The sequence below is a fragment of the Canis lupus genome, chromosome 9, assembly GCF_048164855.1.
Source record: "Canis lupus baileyi chromosome 9, mCanLup2.hap1, whole genome shotgun sequence".
In the NCBI taxonomy this organism is placed as follows: Eukaryota; Metazoa; Chordata; class Mammalia; order Carnivora; family Canidae; genus Canis; species Canis lupus.
The window spans coordinates 39,719,401-39,743,209 of NC_132846.1; the positions used below are offsets into that span (position 1 = coordinate 39,719,401).

Sequence of the window (23,809 nt, forward strand, 5' to 3'; positions counted from 1 at the left end):
AAAATCTTAAAAAAAAAAAAAAAAGGACACCCAGTGCTTATCACAAGTTCCGTCTTTAATGCCCATCACCCATATACCCCATTCCTCCACCTACTTCCCTTCTGGCAACCTTCAGTTCCCTATTGTTAAGAATCTCTTATGGTTTGCTTTTGAATATTACTAGAATATCTAAACATTGAAAATGCTAGAATATGTTAAGAATAAAAATTTTAGTCCTGATTCTGATCAGTGAAATTGGTCCTGGTGGATTGAAAACAAACCCTTTTAAAGTTATGCGTTATCAAAGAACCTAATATGTATTAGTGTTGGTCTTTATCGTGATGCATATTAAAAATCAATGGGCTGAGATGTTAACTAAATCCCATACCTATTCAAAAATTTATCCATTAAATGCTTGTTATCCTCAACGTGTTTCACTAAAAGCCAAAAGATTAGTTCACTTCAGCTGTTTCTTGTCAAGTATTTGTTTTCAGTAATTTAGGGCAGATGACCAAAGAAAGGAATACAGGGCTAAAAGAAAGATTAGAGTGGCAGAAATATCTGTTTCATGTTTCAGAGAGTACCTTCAATCTTTTATTTTTTATAGTTTGAGCTTATTTTGTTTGACATATTTTTTCAGTGACTGCTGTTGGTAGCACCTCTTTGGGGTATCAGCTTTTTCTTTCACTGGCTTTACTTCTTTTGTAACTCCAGCCTTTCCTCAACTTGCAACCACTTGGTTTTTGATGTGTTCTTTCTGTTTTTCGCAGAAGACTAATGTGGTGGTTTTTGTTGTTGTTCAATTCTGGAAAAAGAAAACATTTTTAAAAAGTCAGCTTAAAATGAGAAGTCATACAAATTATAATTCTCCTCCATTCATTCATTCCCATGTTGTTAATTCTTGTTCTACATGAATTCACTTTTTACCTAGTTCAGTAATTTTGAGATTTTATTTATGTATTCATGAAAGACACAGAGAGAGAGAGAGAGAGAGAGGCAGAGACACAGGCAGAGGGAGAAGCAGGCTCCAAGAAGGGAGCCTGACGTGGGACTTGATCCTGGTTCTCTAGGATCAGGCCCTTGGGCTGAAGTCAGCACTAAACCTCTGAGCCACCTGGGCTGCCTTTCCTAGTTCAGGATTATGATCTTAAGGTCATCAGAAGCCTGTACTAGAGTTTTTTCCATTGAGTCTCACTGAAGATGAAACACAGTTGCAGGAAGCTTTTGTAAAAGTTTCTGAGTAAAAGTATAACTGTTAAAGGATTTTTTTCCTTTAGTGCCCCTGGTTCTTGGTCAGACTGCTTGAAAGAATGAAGACATAGACCAGTGGGCAGCAAAGCAAAGTTTATTGAGCAATACTACAAAACTCTCAAAGAGGGATGGGACCCGAGAGGGTTGCCACCAGAGTTTCAAGGAGTTTTTATAGACTTGTTGGTCATCTGTTTTAATCTGATGAATCCTCCATGTACCTTTCACCCAGTCAGGTTTTTGCCATCTACCTATCATGCGGAAAAGAGTGGGGCTCCTTCAAGGTGGTGTAAAATCCTTTTAAGGGTGATTTCCTTTTAGGGCAAGGGCCCCTTGTCTGTCTGTCCCTGCCTGCTTTTCCGTCAACTATCCTTCATTATAACTGTCTGTAAATGATAAAAAACTTAAAAATGGGTCTGAGTATAGATCTTATTAGGGCTCATTATAATGCAATTAATATGGAAATTTAGTTATTTCTGTGACACTCAACACTTCAAGATAATAACATGCCAGGACATCAGATTTCAAGGACTTTTCATAGAATCTCTAGAACATTTATTTTAGCAACATATCTACACAGATATACTAAGGCTTAGTATCACATGTTTGACCATGCTTCATATGTAATTTAATGTACCAAATAAGTATAATTAGTTTAATTTGTCACCAAATCTTTGAAATGTTCAAGTGACTCTCAGGAAAATTTCAATCAGATTATAGTCAAAAGACTTCATTTTAGAGTTTGGTTTTGGGAAGTATATAAAAAAAATCTACAGGTTTGAACATTTGATTAAATAGAATCACAAATCATTATTAAACAACAGTTAATTATCCAATTAACCAAAATGACAATAAAATATTTCAAAGGCAAATACAGACGTTACATAGTTGTGAGCAAAATTTAGCTCTCATAATATTAGGACTCAGTTTTCTCGAGTAGTCAAAGACCTGATAAACATAGGGAATTATTCTGTTGGGACACATGGGTGGCTCAGCGGTTAAGTGTCTGATCGGGCTCCTTGCATGGAGCCTGCTTCTCCTTCCTCTGCCTATGTGTCTGCCTCTCTCTGTGTCTCTCATGAATAAATAAATAAAATCTTTTTAAAAAAATAAAGATCTATTTATTTTAGAGAGAGAGAGAGAGACAGTACGAGCAGGAGGGTCAGAAGCAGAGGAAAGAGAATCTCAAACAGACTCTGCACTGAGCTCAGACCCAACATCAGGCTCCATCCCATGACTCTGAGATCATGACCTGAGCCAAAACCAGGAGTCAGATGCTCAACCAACTGTTACCCAGGTGCCCCTGGTAACTTGAAACTTGAAATTTGGCAAGTTAAATGATGACTTAAGTTCATGAACATCTAGATCATTTCCAAATAAGATATGCCTATGTTTAGTACTTAACATTTTGTTATTTTAGCTACTTTTGTCTTATTACTGAGAAATCAAAGACAAATTTGAGTGTAAACATATTTTGTGCATTACTGAAAGATGGTACTGTGAAAAATGCATTTCTAGAAATTATAAAATGTGTTCATAAATTTACCAATCTAAAAAACTTCACAATTGCTTATTACTTAGTTTTCACTAGAAATTAGATTCACTAGTCAGCTGCCTAGCGTACTGAGCCACCCAGGTGCCCAGAGGCTGTTCATTTTCACATTCCATTTGTTCCTTTAAAATCCTTGTATACTGAGGTGTTTGCATTTCTTGGTAATTCTGACACCATCCATCTGGGCAGTTCTACAGCAGTGTGCTGAAGCAAGCAGAGCTGATAGGGCATATATGGCTCACAGGAAATAGCTGGAGGCCTAAAATGACTTCCCTTAGGTCATGATAATTATATCTCATCTTTCTTTTTCTAGGGATCCCTGCTTATACTACTGGAATGGGACTTTCCAGCACTCACAAGCAAGGAAGGTTGAAACAACAAAGGATCCTATGGGCTGGGACCTCTCCTGACAAATACCATTGGGAGCTGGCATGTCCAGACCCTTGGAACCCTAGTCTAGTTGACTTGCTTGCAAAGCGTACCCAGTTAAGTGCACCTCTGGATGGTGGAGACCAAAGAGAATGTTGTCACTGGTCACAAAGCTAGGCTCTTAGGACATAGAACAAGATGAAAGGGAAACATCTCGCCGTTTTCCTTATACATTAACACATTAACAGCTTTAACTAAGCCTCAGGACTCTTGGAACCAAACTAATGCATAGGAAGGATGTCCTGTGGGGTTGGGCATTGTGCTGTTTTACAGTGTTGCATGGAAATTTTCTTGAGGTTGGCAGGTGACCTAGTGTCAATCTAATTCTTGCATGACTAACTTATCCTAACATGGGAGTCTTTGAGTTAGGTGATAAGGATTCTAACAATTTTGTGTTTTGTTTTTTTTTTCTTTCTAACAGCTTTTAAATGCTCAGCCTGTACCTACTAGTTTTGTGGCCTGGACTTCTGGACTTCCAAGATGTACCTTAGCAACAGCCTTTATCTCACGTGCACGTTAACCTGCAGCAAAGTTTCTTTGACAGATTGTTGTGCCCAAGTTTGTGAATCCGAGAAACCACCAAGGAGCCAACACTGATGCAAGCGCACGAGGGTTTATTTGCAAGCTCGAGCTTGGGTCCAAGTATACCCGACACAGCAGAGCAGGGACTTGGACCCCGAAGTGGGTTACAGCTGGGTTTTTTATAGGCTGATCTAGGGGATTTTCAGAAGGGATGGAGGAATTTCTCAAGTTCTGTTTACATTTTGATATGGGGCTTTCAAGGGCATTGAGCTCTGTTCTCATTCTAATATGAGACTTTTTACCACGGGTGTGGGCTCTGTTGTGTTTCTGATATGGGATTCCCTGCAAGGACATTGAGGACATTCTGCAGTTTTCCCCATAAACTTCAGCTCTTATTCACAGGGACCTAAGATGGCTGTACTTGTGCTAATGCTAAACTTGAGGTGGAATGGCCTTGATTTTTCTCGGCTTCCACAAGATGACATAAAAGACATAGACAAAGATAAACAAAGACCATCTCGAGGGAAAATGGATCAGTATTCCACTAAATTTACCAAGAGTTACTAAGCCTGAGGAACTAGTTCCACAAGTATTTTCTCTTGCTAATCTAAATTTAGAAAAAAAGAAAAGGACACTCATTACTCTTGCTCCCTCAGACTCCACAGATACAGATCTGTATATGTTGGCTGTATGTCAGATTTCCCAAGGATCTCTTAGCTGCACCTGTGTCTAGGGCAAGCAGTGTCCAATGTGGAGGCCAAGAAAATTAAGGCCATTCCACTTTAAGTTCAGCGTTAGCACAAGTACAGCCATCCCAGGCCCCTGTGAATAAGAGCTGAAATTTACATAACTTCAGTTACAGAAAAAAAAATAGCTTACAGCTTAACGTCCTAGAAAGCCCCATATTAAAATGAGAACAGAGCCCAAGCCAGTGGCAGAAAGTCCCACATTAGAATAAGAACAGAGCTCAATGCTGGTGGTGGCAGAAAGTCCCATATCACAATGAGAACAGAGCTCAATGCCCTTGAAAGCCCCATATCAGAATGTAAACAGAACTTGAGAAATTCTTCCACCCCTTCTGGAGGTCCCCTAGACCAGCCCTTAAAACTAAGTTGAAACCCACCTCAGGGTCCAAGTCCCTGCTCCGCTGTGTCGGGTATACTTGGACCCAAGCTCAAGCTTGTAAATAAACCCTCATGTTTTTGCATCGGTGTCAGCTCCTCGGTGGTTTCTCCGATTCGCAATCTTGGGCACAACATCCAACAAGTCAAAGTGATGTAGAAAAGACGTTAGGGTTCAAAGCTGATGGCCAAGAAAGAATTCTTGAGACATCTTTGTTGCAAAAAAGTTTTATTAAACCACAAGGACAGAACTCATGGGGAGAAAGAGCTGCACCTGGGTCATGAGGAGCAGCCCATTGCTTACTTCCAACTTGGGAAGAGGTTAGGGAGAGCACAAGTCTCTAAGGAATTTTGGAAGCAAGGTTTCCAGGACCCTCAGGGGGCTAGCTATTGTTGGGAAAAGATAATTTATTACTATCTAATAAAATCTGGGTCAGGAGACTCTTCAGGTGTATATAAGTGGATAGGTCATATACTTGGAGGTTGATTGCCAGCATGTATTTTGGGGGTTTAGAGATAAAGGAATTTCCAAAGGAATGTTTATATGTTAAAGTAGACTCACAGGCTCCTGAGAGTTGGGCTAACATGGCCTTTTGCCTTTAGCAAAGCATTCACATTGGGGCAGTTGAGTCCCTAGAGGAAGGTTACTCTGCCTGTTTCAAGGTCTTGCCAATGGGCTGTAGGGAGTAAGGAAATTTAATGTTTCTTCTGCCTTTGTATCCCACATTCAAAGTATCCTGCCAAACATGCCAACTATTGAGGAGGTAGAAATTTTCATCTATCCCAGGTGTTTCCAGCTGGACTAAGAATTAAATTTACATGAGACCAACAGACTAACAGGAGAAAAATCAAATTTAGTTTCAAATCTATGGGGAATCCACACAGACATAAAATTCCAAGGGGAGTCGAGCAATGAGAAGATCCTGTATTGATATCCTTTGCTGAGGAGAGGGGGCAGGGCTCTAGGGATAAAAAGGGGAGGAAGACTGTCAGCATGAAGGTGAGAAGAGATTTTGGTAAACAAAGGTTGCCCTATTCTGCAAATTCTTCCATAAGAATCTCTGTTAATAAGTCTCTTCCTGGTACAGGCTCTCCTTTCCAATGTAAATTTAGGTGGTTGTGGGGGAGGTAAAGAGCTTTTCTTGAATCTGCTGGATTTTGATTGCTTTTAATTCAAAATAATCTTAATGTCAAAGTGGCCCACCTTGATGCATTGGTCCTTGGCCCCTCCAGAATTTTCTAGGAGATGCTGGAAGTATAAAGGAAACAATCAGGCACTGCCCAAACTGGAAGATGTGGGCAGAGCAGGAAGAGGTGCATCTAAGGCACACTTTGATGTGTAATCTAGAGAGCTGTCACTGTGCAAACACAAGCACTACTAGTTTAAATTAGAATAGTTTTTGGCTGCTTCTTTAACCTTCGAGAACACTCTTTATCAGGAATAAGCAAATAGTTCAAGACGTTTAAGCAGGAGCTCAAAGGATATTTCCAATGTAAATAGTCTCCATATTTTGGCAGGAATACAAAAAAGAGGATGGGAAATTAATATTGAGCCATCTGCGGGTGGAAAAATATCTTGTCTCTGAAGACTAGAAACCTTGTTACCTGCTGCAAGAAAATATTAAGGAGTAATATATTACTTATATATACTACTTCTATAAATGTAAGTAGTAACTATATATTTAACTATATATTTAATAGTTAATAAACCAATTAGTGTTAGGTCAATATCCTACAAGGAAAGGATCAGGGAGATAATGAACTAAAAGAAAAACATCATTTTTGTTTGTTTTAGTTTGAAAGTGATTCATCCAGATTTGTAGTATACATGAATGGAGTGGTTATCTCCAACTCTAAGTTAAATGAATAATCAGCCATACCTTCAGTTTTAGAGATTTGTTTTTGTTTTCTTTTTCTTAAGGATTTTATTTTTAAGTCATCTCTACACCCAACAAATTTGTCATTTGTAAACAACAAATTTGTAAATTTGGCTCAAATTTACAACCCCAAGATCAAGAGTCAAATTGCTCTATCTACTGACGAATCCAACAAGATGCCCCCACTTTTAGAGTTTAAGCAAAATTATTTAAAAGAAGCAAAATTAGCTGATTTAACTGTTATCTGAAAAAAAAAAAAAACAAAAACTGTTATCTGTTTGCTCACTGGTGATACAAGTAAGTACATGAAACAAGTGACCTGACACTCACGTTTGTTTGTTCATCATTTGTTTATGTCCCCCATTGGTTATATTAGCATAATTCTTCCTTTTTTAAAGATTTTTTTTTTTTTTTTTAAAGCTACCAACAACATTTTGTGGACAATTCAGGAAACTAGAATGGGCTACATTGTTAAATTTCTTGGGCATAAATATGGTATTGTGGCTATGTAGGAGTACATGCTGAACTATTTAGCAGTGAAATGCCACAATGCCTTCAACTTGCTTTCGAGTGGTTCAGAGGGAGAAAAAAGCAAACTGGTACAATGCTACCAAGTGGTGAATACAGGCGAAGATTTTATGTAGATTTATCATATCCCTTTCTCTGTAGATTTAAAATAAAGTATTGAAGGAAAATAATGTAAACAAAAAAGGCTTTTGAAGCTTACAAAAGGATTTTTCCCCTGTAAAGAAACAATACACATAGCTTTAGAGGCTATATAAAACCTATTTCAACTCCTGAATCATATTTTAATTTCACTCAAATAAAGGTTTATGACTGAATACTAAACTTTTGTCTTCCCAAGAAATTTTAAAGGGAAGATAATATAGGTAACTTAAAATGAATTTGCAAAATGGGATTCTCTGGCATCAGACCAGGATAATAAAAATAGGAAGGATAGAGGAGCCTGGATGGCTCAGTCAGTTAGGCATCTGCCTTCAGGTCATAGTCCTGGAGTCTCAGGATCATGCCCTGCAGTGGGTTCCCTGCTCAGCATGGAGGCTTCTTCTCCCTCTGCCCCTCTCCCCACTTGTGCTCTCTCTCTCTCTTAAATAAATAAAATCTTTTTTAAAAATAGGAGGAAAAAAAAGTAAAAATAAATAAATAAAAATAAAAAATAGGAGGAATAGCTTTTGTAAGTATAAAAATATGACAGAATCTGGGCATGTCTGGTCACAGTTAAAACTGACATTCTAGTCTATAGATTGGATTAATGGCATCTACCTGAAGCCTTATTCCTTTAGAATATTTATGCAGAGATCCACTGTGTTTGTATCAGTGAGAGTCTAGGCAGAAAAATAGAGTTAACATAGCAAGAGTCCGTTCCCTCCTCTAGTGCTAAGGGTACTTGGGGGGAAAATGGGGCCATCAGAGCTTGAAGCTGGGGCTGCCGGAGGGGGAGGGTGGTGGGGGCTGTGTGTGTTCTGTTAGTTATGAGCAGAACCCTGGATGGAAGGGCTGCTTCATGGGGCTGGAGCCACCAAGGAGACATCCACTGCCAGAGATCAGAGATGAAGGGAGAAATCTCTGCCTGTTCCCTTCCTCCTGTCCTCCACCAAGTGCTTCTCAATGACCAAACCTATGGGGAGTTATAGGGTAAGCAAGTTTAGGAAAAGTAATCCCTGTGATAAAAAGCAGAGAAAGGAAAGGGCAAGAAATGGATCTGAGAGCAAGCAGCTGGAGAAGAGGCACATGTACTATTACATCTTCCTGTTCTTTTCTAAAATTTCTCATGTTCACAGTCCTATGTGAATATGCTTTTAAAAAACAAGAGGAGGTATGAAATTCTATTAACAGTTGAGTTTATTTAGACAAATGAGAAAACAAAATCTTAAAAAGGTGTAGGTGCTTGGCTGGCTCAGTCTGTAGAGCATGTGACTCTTGATCTCACTCACCTCTCCATCTATCCTACCACCAACCTTCAACTAGACTAGAAAGTCATTATAAAGGGCAATCTAAATTAAAGATCATAAAAAGGCATAAAAACTCTTATTCAGCTTCTACAATAAAAAAAATTTGTACGAAAAGTTATTTGACATTAAAATTTGAGAATTTCACATAAAACTCTAAATTCTAGCTTCTCTTATAAATTAGGGTGCTCTGCCCACACTAGGCCCTCATTCCTGTCTGGCAGACTTTGCCGGAGTGTATCCTTACCAATTCTCCATGTCCCAGTTTTACCTGGTTCAGGTAAATGTGTGCCGCTTGCCTGGCTCCTGTAGGCAAATAATCTTTTCTTTCTTCTTTTCATTCTAGTCTGGAGGATTTGCACTAGCTATCACCTCCATGTTCGCTCCTTTCATATTCAATCAGCTTCTGCAACCCTTAAGAGTCCACTGGGGAGAGGGGTGCCTGGGTGGCTCAGTTGGTTGCACTGCTGCCTTCAGCTCAGGTCATGATCTCAGGGTCTTGGGATAGAGCTCGATGTATGTATTCATTGGGGAATCTGCTTCTCCCTTTCCCTTTGTCCCTCTTCCCACTCTGATCTCTCTCTCTCTCTCTCAAATAAATAAAATCTCTAAAAAAAAAAAAAAAAAAAAGTCCACTTGGTAAGTCACTAGTGAAATTAGTGAAACCACAGCTCAGAAATTCCAGCAATTACTTCCATGATCATCATTTCAAATTCCTTGTGAAAGGAGGTAATGCTGGCTGGCTGGGACTGAGGACCTAGAGGCGAGTCCCAACCAGCCAAGAAGGTCCCTGGCTTCCAACAGGGTGTAAATCAAACACAGCTGAAAGGAAATGGGAGCAGAGTTTACTGATGACAGAGAGAGAGAGAGAGAGAGAGAGAGAGGATACAGACAAAGCATGGGAGAAAGGAAAGTAAATCTCATTCCTTGCTTGGGACCTTGGGTTTTTACTGAGGATAGTGGTCTGATGCACTGTCTTCTCATTAATCCAGGAACAAAGATGAGAGTTTAGGTGTTCTCCCTACATCACTTGATGCCCTGGAGCCTAGGGTCATGATGAGTCAGTGGTCTCAGAAAATGTTCATGAAGACCCCGCCTCTTTACTCCTTAGATGTTATCTATTGTGTTGGAAGACTCCAAAGAAATCATTAAATCCTTGAGCTTTGCAAGGAGGGCATACAGTGTCTGTTCTATAAGGCATTCGTAAGCCAGAGGGTTGGAGGGTATGGGTGTAAGTTCTAGCAAGAATGGAGGCAAGAATGGAATCCCTGTTTCAGAGGAATATATGAAAGTGATCATGTGATTACATGTAACACAACTAAAAGTTTTTGCATTGACTTGAAGTAAGACTGTAAAACCAAAACAATTTGAAAAACTAGAAAAGTCAAATATCCAGTAAAAAATGTTAAAGCTGAAGTTAAGTCCTCATGTTGATAGTTTCCTTTAAGTCTTTCCCTTTTGTAGTACGTACCCAGTGTCGGGAACAGAATTCCTGTCCCCTTCAAGGTCCTCCTAGCTGGACTGCTAATTGCCATGAGACAGATTAACAGGAGAAAATAAAATTTAATTTTGTACACATTATAGTTTCCACACAAACATGAAAATTCCAAAGACGGTCAGGCAAAGTGATATATATATATATGTCATCCTGAACTAAGAGGAAGGGGTCAGGGGTCTGGGACTCCAAAGGGAAGGAGTGCAATTTACAGGAAGATTTAAAAGAGTAAATGTTTGGTCAACAAATGTTTGCTGGGCCACTCAAACCATGGGACACAGAGGCCTTGCTAGGTTCCTCCCTATCTACCATATCTAGTTCATAGTCTACTATAACTATCTATGGTAATAGCTCTCTTCCTGGAGCAGAGCCTTCATCTAAATTATTTTTAGGCAGTTGGGGAGATAAAGAAGATCTTTCCTGAATCTGCTGTGTTTTGATGGCTTTTTAACTCAAAATAATCTTCATGCCAAAGTGGCCCATGTTGGGTGTTCTGCCCTTGGCTCCTACCACAGTTACAACTTGTGTGATGCCTTGTACTCCTGCTGGACTATCAGCTCTTAACAGCAAGGACTCGGTCAGCTTTTTCTAGAGCTGTATTCCAAAGCAGGTAGCAAAGAGGTTCACAGTCTCAATAAATAGATGAAAATATATGAATAAACTTTTTGCTCAATTGCTGCTAAAGTAAAGCGATAGCAATCAAGCATAAAATTATTTTTCAGGGGTACCTAGGTGGCTCAGTCAGTTGAATGTTTGACTCTTGATTTTTGGCTCAGGTCATCGGATCAAGACTTGCGTTGGGTTCCATGCTGGGCTCTTTGTGCTGGGCTCTCTGTGCTAGGCTCTCTGTGCTAGGCTCTCTGTGCTAGGCATGGAACCTGCTTAAGATTCTCTTTTTGCCTTTCTCTCTGCCCCCCTCCACATGCATGCACATGCACACACTTTCTCTTTCTCTTAAGAAAAAAATATTTTTCAGATTCCTAGCAACCAGGACAAAGAGAGAAGCAGTCAAGAGACTTGGCTTGTGGCCTGTCCATATTCTATGATTAGCCTCTGTCCCAGAAAGCATGTGGAAAAAACAAACAAGCAAACGAACACTCTAGCTATGAAGGTCAGTCTGGATTCCTAGCTGTTAGTGCCTTAAGGAGCAGTGTATGGGGTACGCATCACTGGTCTGGCTTTCAAGACAGGACTTTGGTTTCTTAGAGGAACACAGCCAGAGAGAAACTGATTTTCAGATGGGAACCTAGCTGATAAAGAACAAAACACAAGGGTGCCTGGGTGGCTCAGTTGTTGAAGCAGATGCTTTTGGTTCAGGTCATGATCCTGGGGTTCTGGGATTGAGTCCTGTTTGGGGCTCCCTGCTTGGGTGGAGGAATCTGCTTCTCTCTGCCCCTCTGCCCCTCTGCCCCTCCCCGTTGTTTGTGTTCTTGCTCCTGTGTGTGCATTATCTCTACCAAAATGAATAAATAAGTCTTAAAAAAAAAAAAAAAAAAGAACAAAGTACTAATGTTGTTTGCAATGGTTTATAAGGTGACAGAAGCCTATAACTAGTCCTGGCAGACAAGACAAACTTAATTTGTAGGAAGTTACCAGAGCTAATGCACTCCTGACTTTCAGAATTGATCCCAGAGTCTCGGGAAAGGTCAAGACTGCAGTGGCTGCGGAACACCCTAATAGAGAAATCAGAAGGGCCATTGAAAATTCTGAATGTAATACCAAACAAGTTATTTAATCTGATGATGTGCCTTATTGTGCCATGGTGATATGGGGAAATAAAAATAGTGAAATATAAGAGGGAAAGATGAGACATACTGCAAAAATTCCTTAAAACCTTGAGATCTTCATGTAAGTTAAACTGAAAAATACTCATAAAGTGCTCAGTAAAGCTAGACTTCCCTATCCTGTGTATGTGTGAATGCTGTGCTGTACAATCCACAGACTCCTTTTAGCTCCCTCTGGTGGCACACTAGTCCTTAATGACTACTGAGTATTTTTAAGACCTGTAAATTAAAAAAGAAAAAAGAATAGAAAAAACTCTTAAATGTTCATTCATCGTAGCTTTTCATTAATTCTTTTTTAGGAGCGCCTAGGTGACTCAGTTGGTTAAGCGTCTACCTTCGGCTCAAGTCATGATCCCAGGGTCCTGGTATGGGGCCCACATCGAGCTCCCTGCTAAGTGGGGGTTTGCTTCTACTTCTCCCTCTCTCTCTCTGTGCTTGCACTCTTTCTTTCTCAAATAAATAAATAATCTTTTTAAAAAATAGTTTTTTATGGGACACCTGGCTGGCTCAGTTGGTAGAGAATGCAATTCTTGATCTTGGGGTTGTGAGTTTGAGCCCCATGTTGGGTATGAGATTACCTGAAAAGAAAATATTTTAGGGGTGCCTGTGTGGCTTAGTTGATTAAGCATCTGACTCTTGATTTTGATCAGGCCATGATCTCAGGGTTGTGAGATCAAGCCCCACATCAGGCTCTGTGCTGGGTGTGGATGGAGACTGCTTAAAATTCTTTCTCTCCTCCCTCTCCTCCACATCTGCCTTCCTCTCTCCCTCACTAAAATAAGATAAAATAATATAAAATAAGATTTTCTTCCTGGTCTCCATTTCACATCATTAGAGACTAGCCTTCCTGTTATGGCTTACATAACAACCAGATCCCGACAGCAAGGCTTCCTATTCTCCACAGAATAAAGTATGATAACTTGGGTAATAGATGATTTAGTGTGATCCCAGATGACCTCTCCTGTCTTGTTTTCTATCGTAGCATTTACTGCAGCCGCATTGATCTCCTCATGGATCCAATACTAAAACATACTATGAGTTTTCTCATTTCTTGGTCTTTGCTTCTGACTTTTTTTTTTTTTTTTTTTTGCTTCTGACATTCTTACTACATGTTAGTTGTTTTTTTTTTTAAAGATTTTATTTATTTATTCATGAGAGAGAGAGAGGGAGAAGCAGAGACACAGGCAGAGGGAGAAGCAGGCTCCATGCAGGGAGCCTGACATGGGACTTGATCCCGGATCTCCAGGATCACACCCTGGGCCGAGGGCAGCGCTAAACCACTGAGCCACCCGGGCTGCCCTACATGTTAGTTTTAAGTCTAAAAACTGACTGTACATTTTGGGACTCCTGGGTGGCTCAGTGGTTGAGCATCTGCCTTTGGCTCAGGGCATGATCCTGGGTCCTGGGAATGAGTCCTGCGTCCAGCTCCCCATGGGAAGCCTGCTTCTCCCTCTGTCTATGTCTCTGCCTCTCTGTGTCTCTCATGAATAAATAAATAACATATTTTTAAAAAAGAACAACTGTACTTTTTATCACCATCAAGCTATGTATCAGCAATAGCATTTTGCATTTTAAAATAAGCTATTCTTAATATTTTGTAAAGAGCAAGATTATTATGTCCAAAGCAATAGACTTCAGTTTTCACTGAAAAATGTTGACACTAATTTGTTTGCCTGTAATTATCTGTGATCATCCTTCTGACAGAAGAATCTGAGCTGAGCACATCTTGTTTTTGCAATATGATTATAGAATTAAAGATTCTGACCACTCAAAGGACTCACAACTATAATGAAATTATTAATGCTTTGTATTTGTATGATATGCTATAGGTAACATAGCCATTCAGTTGATTATCAAGTATCACTGGAAGACACCTCCCTCATTTTACACTTTAGGAAACTGAAGGAACGAGAGAAGGATTTAATCAATAAAATAGCATGATTTGGTAGGTGGGTTTAAGTTATTGCATTAGTATTAGAAACAAAAATTGCAACAATAATAATGTCCTGAACATGAAAGATTATCAGTCCTGAATGTTTCCTGTTACCTGAACAAGTTTACTTATGAAAAAGTTTACAAAATAAAGATGGATTTTTTTAAATAAATATTGGCTGACCACCTGCCCAAATGCAAGGCAACATGTTAGGTACTGCCAGAATCACAAAGATTAATATGACATGGTCAGTATCTCCAAGAAGCTTAAAAAGTAGGAGGAATCTCTACCAGTATTTTTGATTTTTGCGTATGGGCTAAAAACTAGACATTGTGTTTTCAGTTAACACACTAAAAAGAACACCTAGTACTTTTCCTTTACCATTAAAAGCCTTTAGAGTGTATTCAGTAAAATAGTAAGCATACCAATGAGGAGGGAACATTCTGACCTATATCAGTGTATTGTTTTTCATTCAAATAGTGTCTTAGTTCACTGGAGGCTGTACATGAATGTTTATTACAATATTTATTTCTCTTGATTAAGATGATAGCAAGTGATTAATGAGTTCCAAGTTACAATTAAAATAGAAACTTCCGCCTACCTGATAAAAGGAATGTCCAGATGTTAACAACTCTGAAACTTACAACAAATCAGAAAAATGATTGCATAAACCCTTAGGCAATGACAACCTTTGTAAATGTGTCTGACTGTAGGAGGTTAGCACAGTTACAGCTCTAAACTATTATGAAGGTCTTAGTTCAACATAGAGCTGCACACATGCCTTTGAACTTAAGTATACGTAACCTTTGCTGTAAACAGTATACATTTCTCAGAATTTTTCAAAATCTTTTCTTTGTCTTTTAGTTTGATTACTATCATGAAAACGTCATAGAGTACAGCTGGCAATATTGATGGCAAATAATTAGTAATAGAGTTTTGCATTATGGATCATTGGATAAGCTCAAATAGGAAGAAATCAGGGGAGCATTTTGTTGATAAATGATTCTATCTGCTATTAAGTAGGCAGCATTTGAAGTAGGCCACTTAGGAATGGGAATTTCTATGTAAAATATTATTTTTATAAACAAAGAGCAACCTTCTATAGTCGAACAAACTAAAATATATTTAGTTATTAAATTTCAGAGATGCTAGAGATTATCTAGATTAGGATTTACAAGCTTTTATCAACAGCAGCAACCTTTAAACAAAATCATATACAATAAAAAAAAATCATATACAATAGCCCAACACATAAAACTAATAAAATAGAGCTGTTCTAGATGGGAGTGGAAAGTTCTTCTTTATCTAACAAATGGACAAAATAAGTAAGATATATCTAAGGCTTTTGATGGGAAGGATGACTCACAGCTGAAAGAATTTACACTTGACTGCTTTGGCAGAGTACTTTGTCAGAACAGAGGACAGTCTTGCAGTTCAGAATAAGAATCATGAGAAACCATATTTCCTATTACATTCCCAGAAAGTAAACTATTACTAACAGAGACATGTCTGGTTTATGTCTTCTACCTATAGTAGTCACACAACCTCAACTTTGAAAGACTCAAAGAAAATAATTATAATTTAAATTTTTCATATTACTGTTTTAGTTATGGTGGAGTAGCTCACATTGGACCAATGCCCTCACAGATAGCAATTTTCAACCTTAAAGTATAATTAATACTTACTCGAAGGCACTGGAGAGTGAGTGACCAAAGCTGCGAGAAACTAGAGAAGTCAACCCTTAAAAGAAGGGAAAGTCACCGGAAAATATCTGCAATTTTTTTTCTTTAAGATTTTATTTATTTATTCATGAGACACACACATACACAGAGGCACAGACATAGGCAGAGGTAGAAGCCTGATGCGGAACTTGATCCCAGGACCCCAGGACCATGCCCAGAGCTGAAGGCAGACGTTCATCCAGTGAGCCATCCAAGTATCCCAAATATATCTACAATTTTATGGCTTTTTCTCCTGGGAGCCACTCCCCAATCCATGCAGAGTGGAAGAACTAGAACTCAAGCAAAAAGCTAACCTTTGAGGCTGTCAGAATGGCTGAAAAGTGAAGGAAAAAACCCTGAAAAGGAGATAACCTCATAGAAGGAGCAGTGAATTCTGCATATAGATTCAGCCCAAATCTTTGAGTTCTGTTCTGCACAGTCATGAGGGAGACTCCAAGCAGCATGTCTAAAAGAAACAGGCTAAAATGAGATCAAAGCAGAGATTACTGTTGCTGCTGACCATAGGGGAGTTTGGAATTTGAGTCCAGTTAATTTATCTAATAGAACAACATTCAACAGTTTCCAGAGTACCATGTTGTATCCATTATTTGGCAAAAATGTCATTCAAAATTTGAAGGCATAATAAAGACATTTTCAGAAAAAAGCTGAGAGAATATATCACTGGAAGACTTGAAGGAATATATCATTGGAAGACTTATATAGTGTGGATCTTCACAAAAAGCTAAAGAGTGCCAGAAAAAGTAAATGTGTAGGTATATATAAAGACTTTTATATCATTTTTATTTAATTTTTAAAGCCAATTTCTTATTTAAATAAGACAAAAATAAAAATGTATGGTTTATAATATATGTAGAAGTAAAAATTATAACAATAATGCATAAAGATGGGAGAAGTGGAAGCTTTTTTGTAAGGTTATTACATTATATGTGAAGGGGTATAATATTATTTGAAGGTAGATTGGGATAAGTTAAAAATGCCAACCTCAGAGCATCCACTAAAAATAGAACAGGTATAGCTAAGAATCCAATAGAAAAAATAAAATAGAATGTTAAAAGTAACCCAAAAGAAGATAGGAACAAAGGAAATAAAAGAATAAAGAAGAGATTAGAAAATAGAAAAGAAACCTCAAAACGATAGACTTAAACCCAACCATATATATTATTCTATTAAATATAAATGGACTAAACACACCAACTAAAAGGCAAAGACTATTTAGACCCAACTGCATACTATCTATTAGAAAGTCCCTTAAAATGAAATGCATAGGTTAATTTTTCTTAAAAGTAAGCTCCATGCTCATTGTAGACCCCAAAGCAAGGCTTAAACTCAAGACCCTGAGATCAATACCTGAGCTGAGATCAAGAATCGGACACTTAACTGACTGAGCCACCCAGGTGCCATTCCATTTTTTTTTTAAAAGATTTTATTTATTTATTCATGAGAGAGAGAGAGAGAGGCAGAGACACAGGCAGAGGGAGAAGCAGGCTCCATGTAGGGATCCCGACGTGGGACTCAATCCTGGGACTCCAGGACCACACCCCCGGCTGAAGGCAGGTGTTAAACCTCTGAGCCACCCGGGGATCCCTAAAACCAATTTTTATATATCTTTTTAAAAGATTTTATTTATTATTCATGAGAGACAGAAAGAGAGAGAGACAGAGACACAGGCAGAGGAAGAAGCATGCTCCATGCAGTGAACCCAATGTGGGATTTGATCCCAGGTCTCCAGGATCACAACCTGGACTGAAGGCAGTGCTAAACCACTGAGCCACCTGGGCTGCCCACCATTCCATTTTTAATTCGTTTTGTTTTATTTATTTATTTATTTATTTATTTATTTATTTATTTATTTAAGAATGATAGGCATAGAGAAGAGAGAGAGAGGCAGAGACACAGGCAGAGGGAGAAGCAGGCTCCATGCTGGGATCCCGACGCAGGATTCGATCCCGGAACTCCAGGATCGCACCCTGGGCCAAAGGCAGGCGCCAAACTGCTGCGCCACCCAGGGATCCCCCCATTCCATTTTTTAATGGAAAAAAATTACACCATGAAAATATGTATTGTCAAAAAGCTGGGTTAGCAATTTATATAAGCTAACGTAGACTTCAAGATGACGAATATTACCAGAGATAAAAGGAACATTTCATAATGATAGATGAGTCAATTCATCAAAAAGACATAAATAATAATATGTATATAACTGAGAGCAAAGCTTAAAAATACTTGAAGGAGGGGCACCTGAGTAGCTTAGTCAGTTAAGCATCTGGCTCTTGATTTTGGCTCAGGCCATGATCTCAGGGTTGTGAGATCAAGCGCTGCAGTGGGCTCTGCAATGGACATGGAGCCTGCTTAACATTCTCTCTCTCTCTCTCTCTCTCTCCCTCCCTCCTTCTCCCTCTGCCCCTACCCCCATCTCTCTTCTCTAGAAAAAAAGAAACAAAAACTTGAAGGGAGGGGGATCCCTGGGTGGCGCAGCGGTTTGGCGCCTGCCTTTGGCCCAGGGCGCGATCCTGGAGACCCAGGATCGAATCCCACGTCGGGCTCCCGGTGCATGGAGCCTGCTTCTCTCTCTGCCTGTGTCTCTGCCTCTCTCTCTCTCTCTCTCTCTGTGACTATCATAAATAAATAAAAAAAAAAATTAAAAAAAAAAAAAAACTTGAAGGGAAAGCTGATAATACAGAAAATAGGAACAGATAAATATATAAATATACTATTATAGTTTGCAATTCAGCTTGTCTTTCTCCATAATTTATAGAACAAATGGAAAAAATATTGGTAAGGATATAAACGACTTGAAGGACACTATCAATCAACCAAATTGCAGTAATTGACATTTATAGAACACAGCACTCAAAAATGGTAGCATAAAGGGTGCCTGCGCGGCTCAGGTCGTGATCCTGGCATCTGCCTTTGGCTCAGGTCGTGATCCTGAGCTCCCCTGCAGGCAGCCTGCTTCTCCCTCTGCCTGTGTCTCTGTCTTTCTCTCTGTGTCTCTCATGAATAAATAAATAAATAAAATCTAAAAAAAAAAAAATAGTAGCATACATGTATTTTCAAGTGTACATGGAATATTTGAGCTAAATTGCATACAGGGCCACAAAACAAGTTTCAATAAATTTTGAAGTGCTGAAATGATATTGAGCATAGGCTTACCCATAATGGAATTGGGTTAGAAGTCATTATAAAAAAAGATATCTGGAAAGCTCTTAAATATTTGGAAAGTAAACAACAAACTTAAAAATAACCCTTGGGAAAAAAAAATAACCCTTGGGTCCAAGAAGAAATTACAAGAGAAAGTGAAAAATAGTTTGAACTAAGTGATATTGAAAGCATAACGCATGAAAAGTCATAGGGACAGCTAAAGCAGTGTTTAGAGAGAAAGTTATAGCTTTAAATGTTTATATGAGAAAAGAAGAAAGGTCTAAAACAACGACCCAATATTGAATTAAGAAAAGCAGAAAGAAAGAGTAAAACTAATAAAAATTAAGTAGAAGAAAGGAAATAATAAAAGAACACATGTAAGTGGGAAAAAAAAGACCAATAATAAAACCATAACAGTGTAAAAAGCTGGTTATTTGAAAAGTCCAGCAGGGTTGCCTGGCTGGCTCAGTTGGAAGAGCATGTGACTTTTGATCTTGGGGTTGTGAGTTCAATCCCTTTGTTGGATGTAGAGATTGCTTAAATAAACTTAAGAGAAGTAAAGGCCAGCAGAATCAATAGCACCTAGATAGATGGATCAAGGAATAGAACACATATGTATCAATATCAAGAGTGACAAGGAAGTTATCAGTATAGATCCTATAGACATTGATAGGATAGCAAGGGGATATTATAAACAACTTTATCATTTTTAAAATTTTATAATTTAGAGGAAATTCCCTGTAGACACAGCACAACTTACCAAAACTAGTCCAATATAAAAGGAAACAGAGTTGTCCTGTATCTATTTATTTATTATTTTTTAAAGATTTTATTTATTTTAGAGAAAGGGGATAGTTAGAGACTATGAGCAGGGTGGAGGGGCACAGTGAGAAGGAGAAGCAGGGAGCCTGATGTGGGGCTCAATTCCAGGACCCCAATATCATGACCAGAACCGAAGGCAGACACTTAATGACTGAGCCGCCTAGGTGCCTCAGTATGGTTCTTATCTATTAAAGAAATTTAATTTGTTATTTAAAGTTACCAAAGAAAACTCCAGATACAATGGATTCATTGATGAGCTCTACCAGCATTGAGGAAGAAATAACACCAGTCTTACATGAATTCTTACAGAAAATCATATAATAAGAAATGCTTCCCAACTCTTTTTTATGAGCCAGCAATATCTGAATACCAAATCTGCAAAGGACAGCACCAAAAATAAAAAGGGAAAAGAACAGGGATAAAAAGAGGGAGGGAAGGAAGGAAGGATAAAAGGAAGGAAATAAAAATTACAGACCAATGTTTTTTATAAACATAGAAGGAAAAAATCCTTTACAAAATGTTAGCAAATCAAATTCAGCAGTATATAGAAAGGACACTACAATGTGATCAAATAGTCCTTTTAAAAGTTACTCAGTGTAATTCTCATTGACAGAATAAAGAATAAAAACCACATGATCATTTTAACAGAAGCAGAAAGCATTTGCCTCCACTTGCCTATAGTCTCAAAAATATTACACTGAGTGAAAGAAGCCAGACCCAAAATAGTACATAATGTATGATTCACTTCCATGTGATTCTAGAACAGGCAAAAGTAATCTATAGTAAAAAAATCAGTGCACAGGTTGCTCTTGGATGGTATTGGGATGGGGATTCATTGGAAGGGAGCATGAGAGAAATTTGGGGGATGATAGAAATATTTTTATGGGTGGGTTAAATTGGTTTATAATTTGTTGGATAATACTCGAGATTCATATATTTAACTGTATGTAAATCTTACCTAAAAAACAACAACAACAAAAACTAGATCAATATGATCTTTGCTTACTAGGTTTGCTTTTCACAGTAGTGTGGGTTAACAATCCTAAAAGTACATCCTTATGAAAATAAATATTTTGAGGATAATGGAACCAGTTTTCTCACTATTGGAGAAGGAAATTACAAATATGGCAAGGGGAAGGGAGCATATATATGTATATAAGCATAAATATATATACATAATTTTTCTAGGTTTGTCTGCTGAGAGGGCCTAAAAACAATGACCATCAAAAGCAATGAGCACACCTAGCACCCAGAGTTGGCTCCTTTATTTTCCTCTTAAAACAGGGAGAGAACAAAATAAGCACAGTATATCCTGTACCAGAAATTAGAGAAGTGCTCAGAGAATGGTTAGAATGTGTCAAAGATACAAAGAATCTAACCTGAAGGTTTTCTCACTACCTAAATTTAGCTTTTTACATTTACAATTTGATCATACAAGTAAATGATAGAAATGGAGTACAATCCATTGAATAAAATAGGATTCTAAGAGTCCATGCTGATATGAATGAAGGAAGGAATTAATTAATTAAGAAAATGGGAAGCTTTTATTTATAATAGAATACTACCTGAAAATGTAGAAGAAATGCTGAAGTGAGACATCATTAGTGGATGTTTGAACCAGTAGGTGAAAAGACAACAGTATGTTTACATAGTATCCAAGTACTTTCCCACAAATTACTTACTATTTGCATAAAGAAAAATATTAACTTCACAATGAGGTAATGTCTTAGCCACTACTTTCACTTAGTGAGTAAAGTTAGCATTAGCAATATTGGGACAGTCTGACATCATGTGTTAATTGATATGATGCTCTCAGAAGAATATAGTATTTCTTTGTCATTCTTGCCAAAAATGCATAACTTGAATTTCATTATGATGAAACAGCAGACATTCAGGTCAAATGACATTCTACAAAATATCTGGTCTATATTCTCAACACTGAGGAACTGTTCTAGATTAAAAGAGACCAGTGAGTCATCCCAACTAAATACAACATGGCATCCTGGGTCAGAGTGTGGACAAGGAAAAAGAGATAGCTATGAAGAACACTAATTTGGAAAATATGGACTTCAGATTAGATAATAGTATAATATCAATATTAAACTTCCTTTTTTTTAAAGATTTAGTTTATTTGAGAGAGAGAGAGAGAGAGAGAAGAGGGAGGGGCAAAGGGAGGGAGAGAGAATCTCAAGCACATTACACACTCAGTGCAGGGCCCACCCGGGGCTTGGTCCCATAACTCAGGAGATCATGACCTAAGTTAAAATTAAGAGTCAGAGGCCTGGGTGGCTCAGCGGTTTAGCACCACTGTCAGCCCAGGGTGTGATCCTGGAGACCCAGGATTGAGTCCCATGTCAGGATCCCTGTATGGAGCCTGCTTCTCCCTCTGCCTGTGTCTCTGTTTCTCTCTCTGTCTCTCATGAATAAATAAATAAATAAAATCTTAAAAAAAAAAAAAAAAAAGTCAGAGGCCCAACTGACTGAGCCACCCAGGCATCCCAATGTCAAACTTTCTGATGTAGGTCATTGTACTGGTTTTGCAAGAGAATGTCCTTGTTCTTAGAAAATATACACAAAAGAACACCTGGGTGGCTCAGTGGGTTGAGTGGTAGACTCTTGGTTTTGGCACAGGTCCTGATCTCAGCATCCTGGGATAGAGAACCCTGCATTGGACTTTGAGCTTGATGGGGAATCTGTTTGAGGATTCTCTTTCCTCTCTCTCTCTTTTTCTTTTTCTTTTTTTAAGATTTTATTTATTCATGAAAGACACAGAGAGAAAAGCAGAGACACAAGCAGAGGGAGAAGCAGGCTCCCCACTGAGCAGGGAGCCCAATGCGGGACTCGATCCCAGGACCCTGGGATCATGACCTGAGCCAAAGGCAGACGTTCAACCACTGAGCCACCCAGGCATCCCTCTTTCCTCTCTCTCTCTGTCCCTCCTCGCATGAAAAGATAGAGTGACTCCCAGGCTCACTCTATCTCTGTGTAAGGTAAATAAATAAATTTTTAAAAACAAACAAGCAAATAAAATAAAATACAAAAGTGTTTAGGGGTAAAGGGCACAGTTGCCCTCTAACCTGATAACAACTTAATTTTAAATGGTTCAGAAAGAATCTATATATATATATATATATATATATATATATATATATATACAAATCAGTGAATTAATTATGTGTCAGAATGATAAGTGGTACAAAATTTAAATAATTTGGGATTCTGCTGGGTATATGGGAGTTCTTTATACTACCCTTGTAAGTTTTTTGTAAATTTTTAATTATGTCAAATAAAAGTTTAAAGTTATGTATACATGTGTATGTACAAGTAAGTGTCTCAGCATGTGGTGAGTGTGGGTATGTGTATCTGCTAAATTCAGTGGTAGGTTGTTATAAGTAATGGAAAAACACAGGCTCTTAGTGTTAAGCTTTAAATGGTAAAGCATACTCTTTTTTTTTTTTTTTAATTTTTATTTATTTACGATAGTCACACAGAGAGAGAGAGGCAGAGACACAGGCAGAGGGAGAAGCAGGCTCCATGCCCCGGGATCCGACATGGGATTCGATCCCAGGTCTCCAGGATCGCGCCCTGGGCCAAAGGCAGGCACCAAACCACTGCGCCACCCAGGGATCCTGGTGAAGCATATTCTTAAGAGGCACAAAGCCTCTATATTGATAGTCCCACCATTCTCTATTCCTTGAGTGTTTTTGTTGTTTTGGAAATACTGAGAAGCTGGAAAAGATACCCCATTTTATTTTTACCCTTAATCAAAACTAGTATGCTTCATGTTCAGGGTTGATTTAGGATTAAGTCTGCCTGGCAATATGAATATTTACAATCATGATTTCAAACCTACTCGTGAAGCAATTTTATCCCTGTTGAATTGCTTCTAGGGATGGATTATTTGAAGGAATTAGTGTAATCCAAAAAAAGGCAATGTGTATCCAGCACAAACAATCTGTTTATAAAAATCTACAAGATTGAACAGATGTAGATGTTTTATAAACCCAAACAAATAGGAAACTTTAGTCAAGTTTTTTGTTTGTTTGTTTGTTTGTTTGTTTGTTATCATTATCAACAGGAGAACAAGGATTACAAAGTTAGGTAAATATCTTCTCAGTAGCTATGACCCTGAGACATTAGGATGAGGGATGGCTATGAAATCCTGCTCTGTAACATCTCTAGTCAGGAGAATCT

The 23,809-nt window shown here is 38.3% G+C and overlaps 1 long non-coding RNA gene across 1 annotated transcript in view; it reads right to left on the reverse strand.

Annotated features, from left to right (window-relative positions):
- Window positions 1–220: 220 nt before the first annotated feature.
- Window positions 221–23,809, reverse strand: part of LOC140640079 (uncharacterized) — a 68,202-nt gene continuing 44,613 nt past the window's right edge. Inside the window, exon 3 of the long non-coding RNA XR_012036739.1 lies at window positions 221–784. This is a non-coding gene — a long non-coding RNA (uncharacterized lncRNA). The remainder of the gene's footprint in view (window positions 785–23,809) is intronic.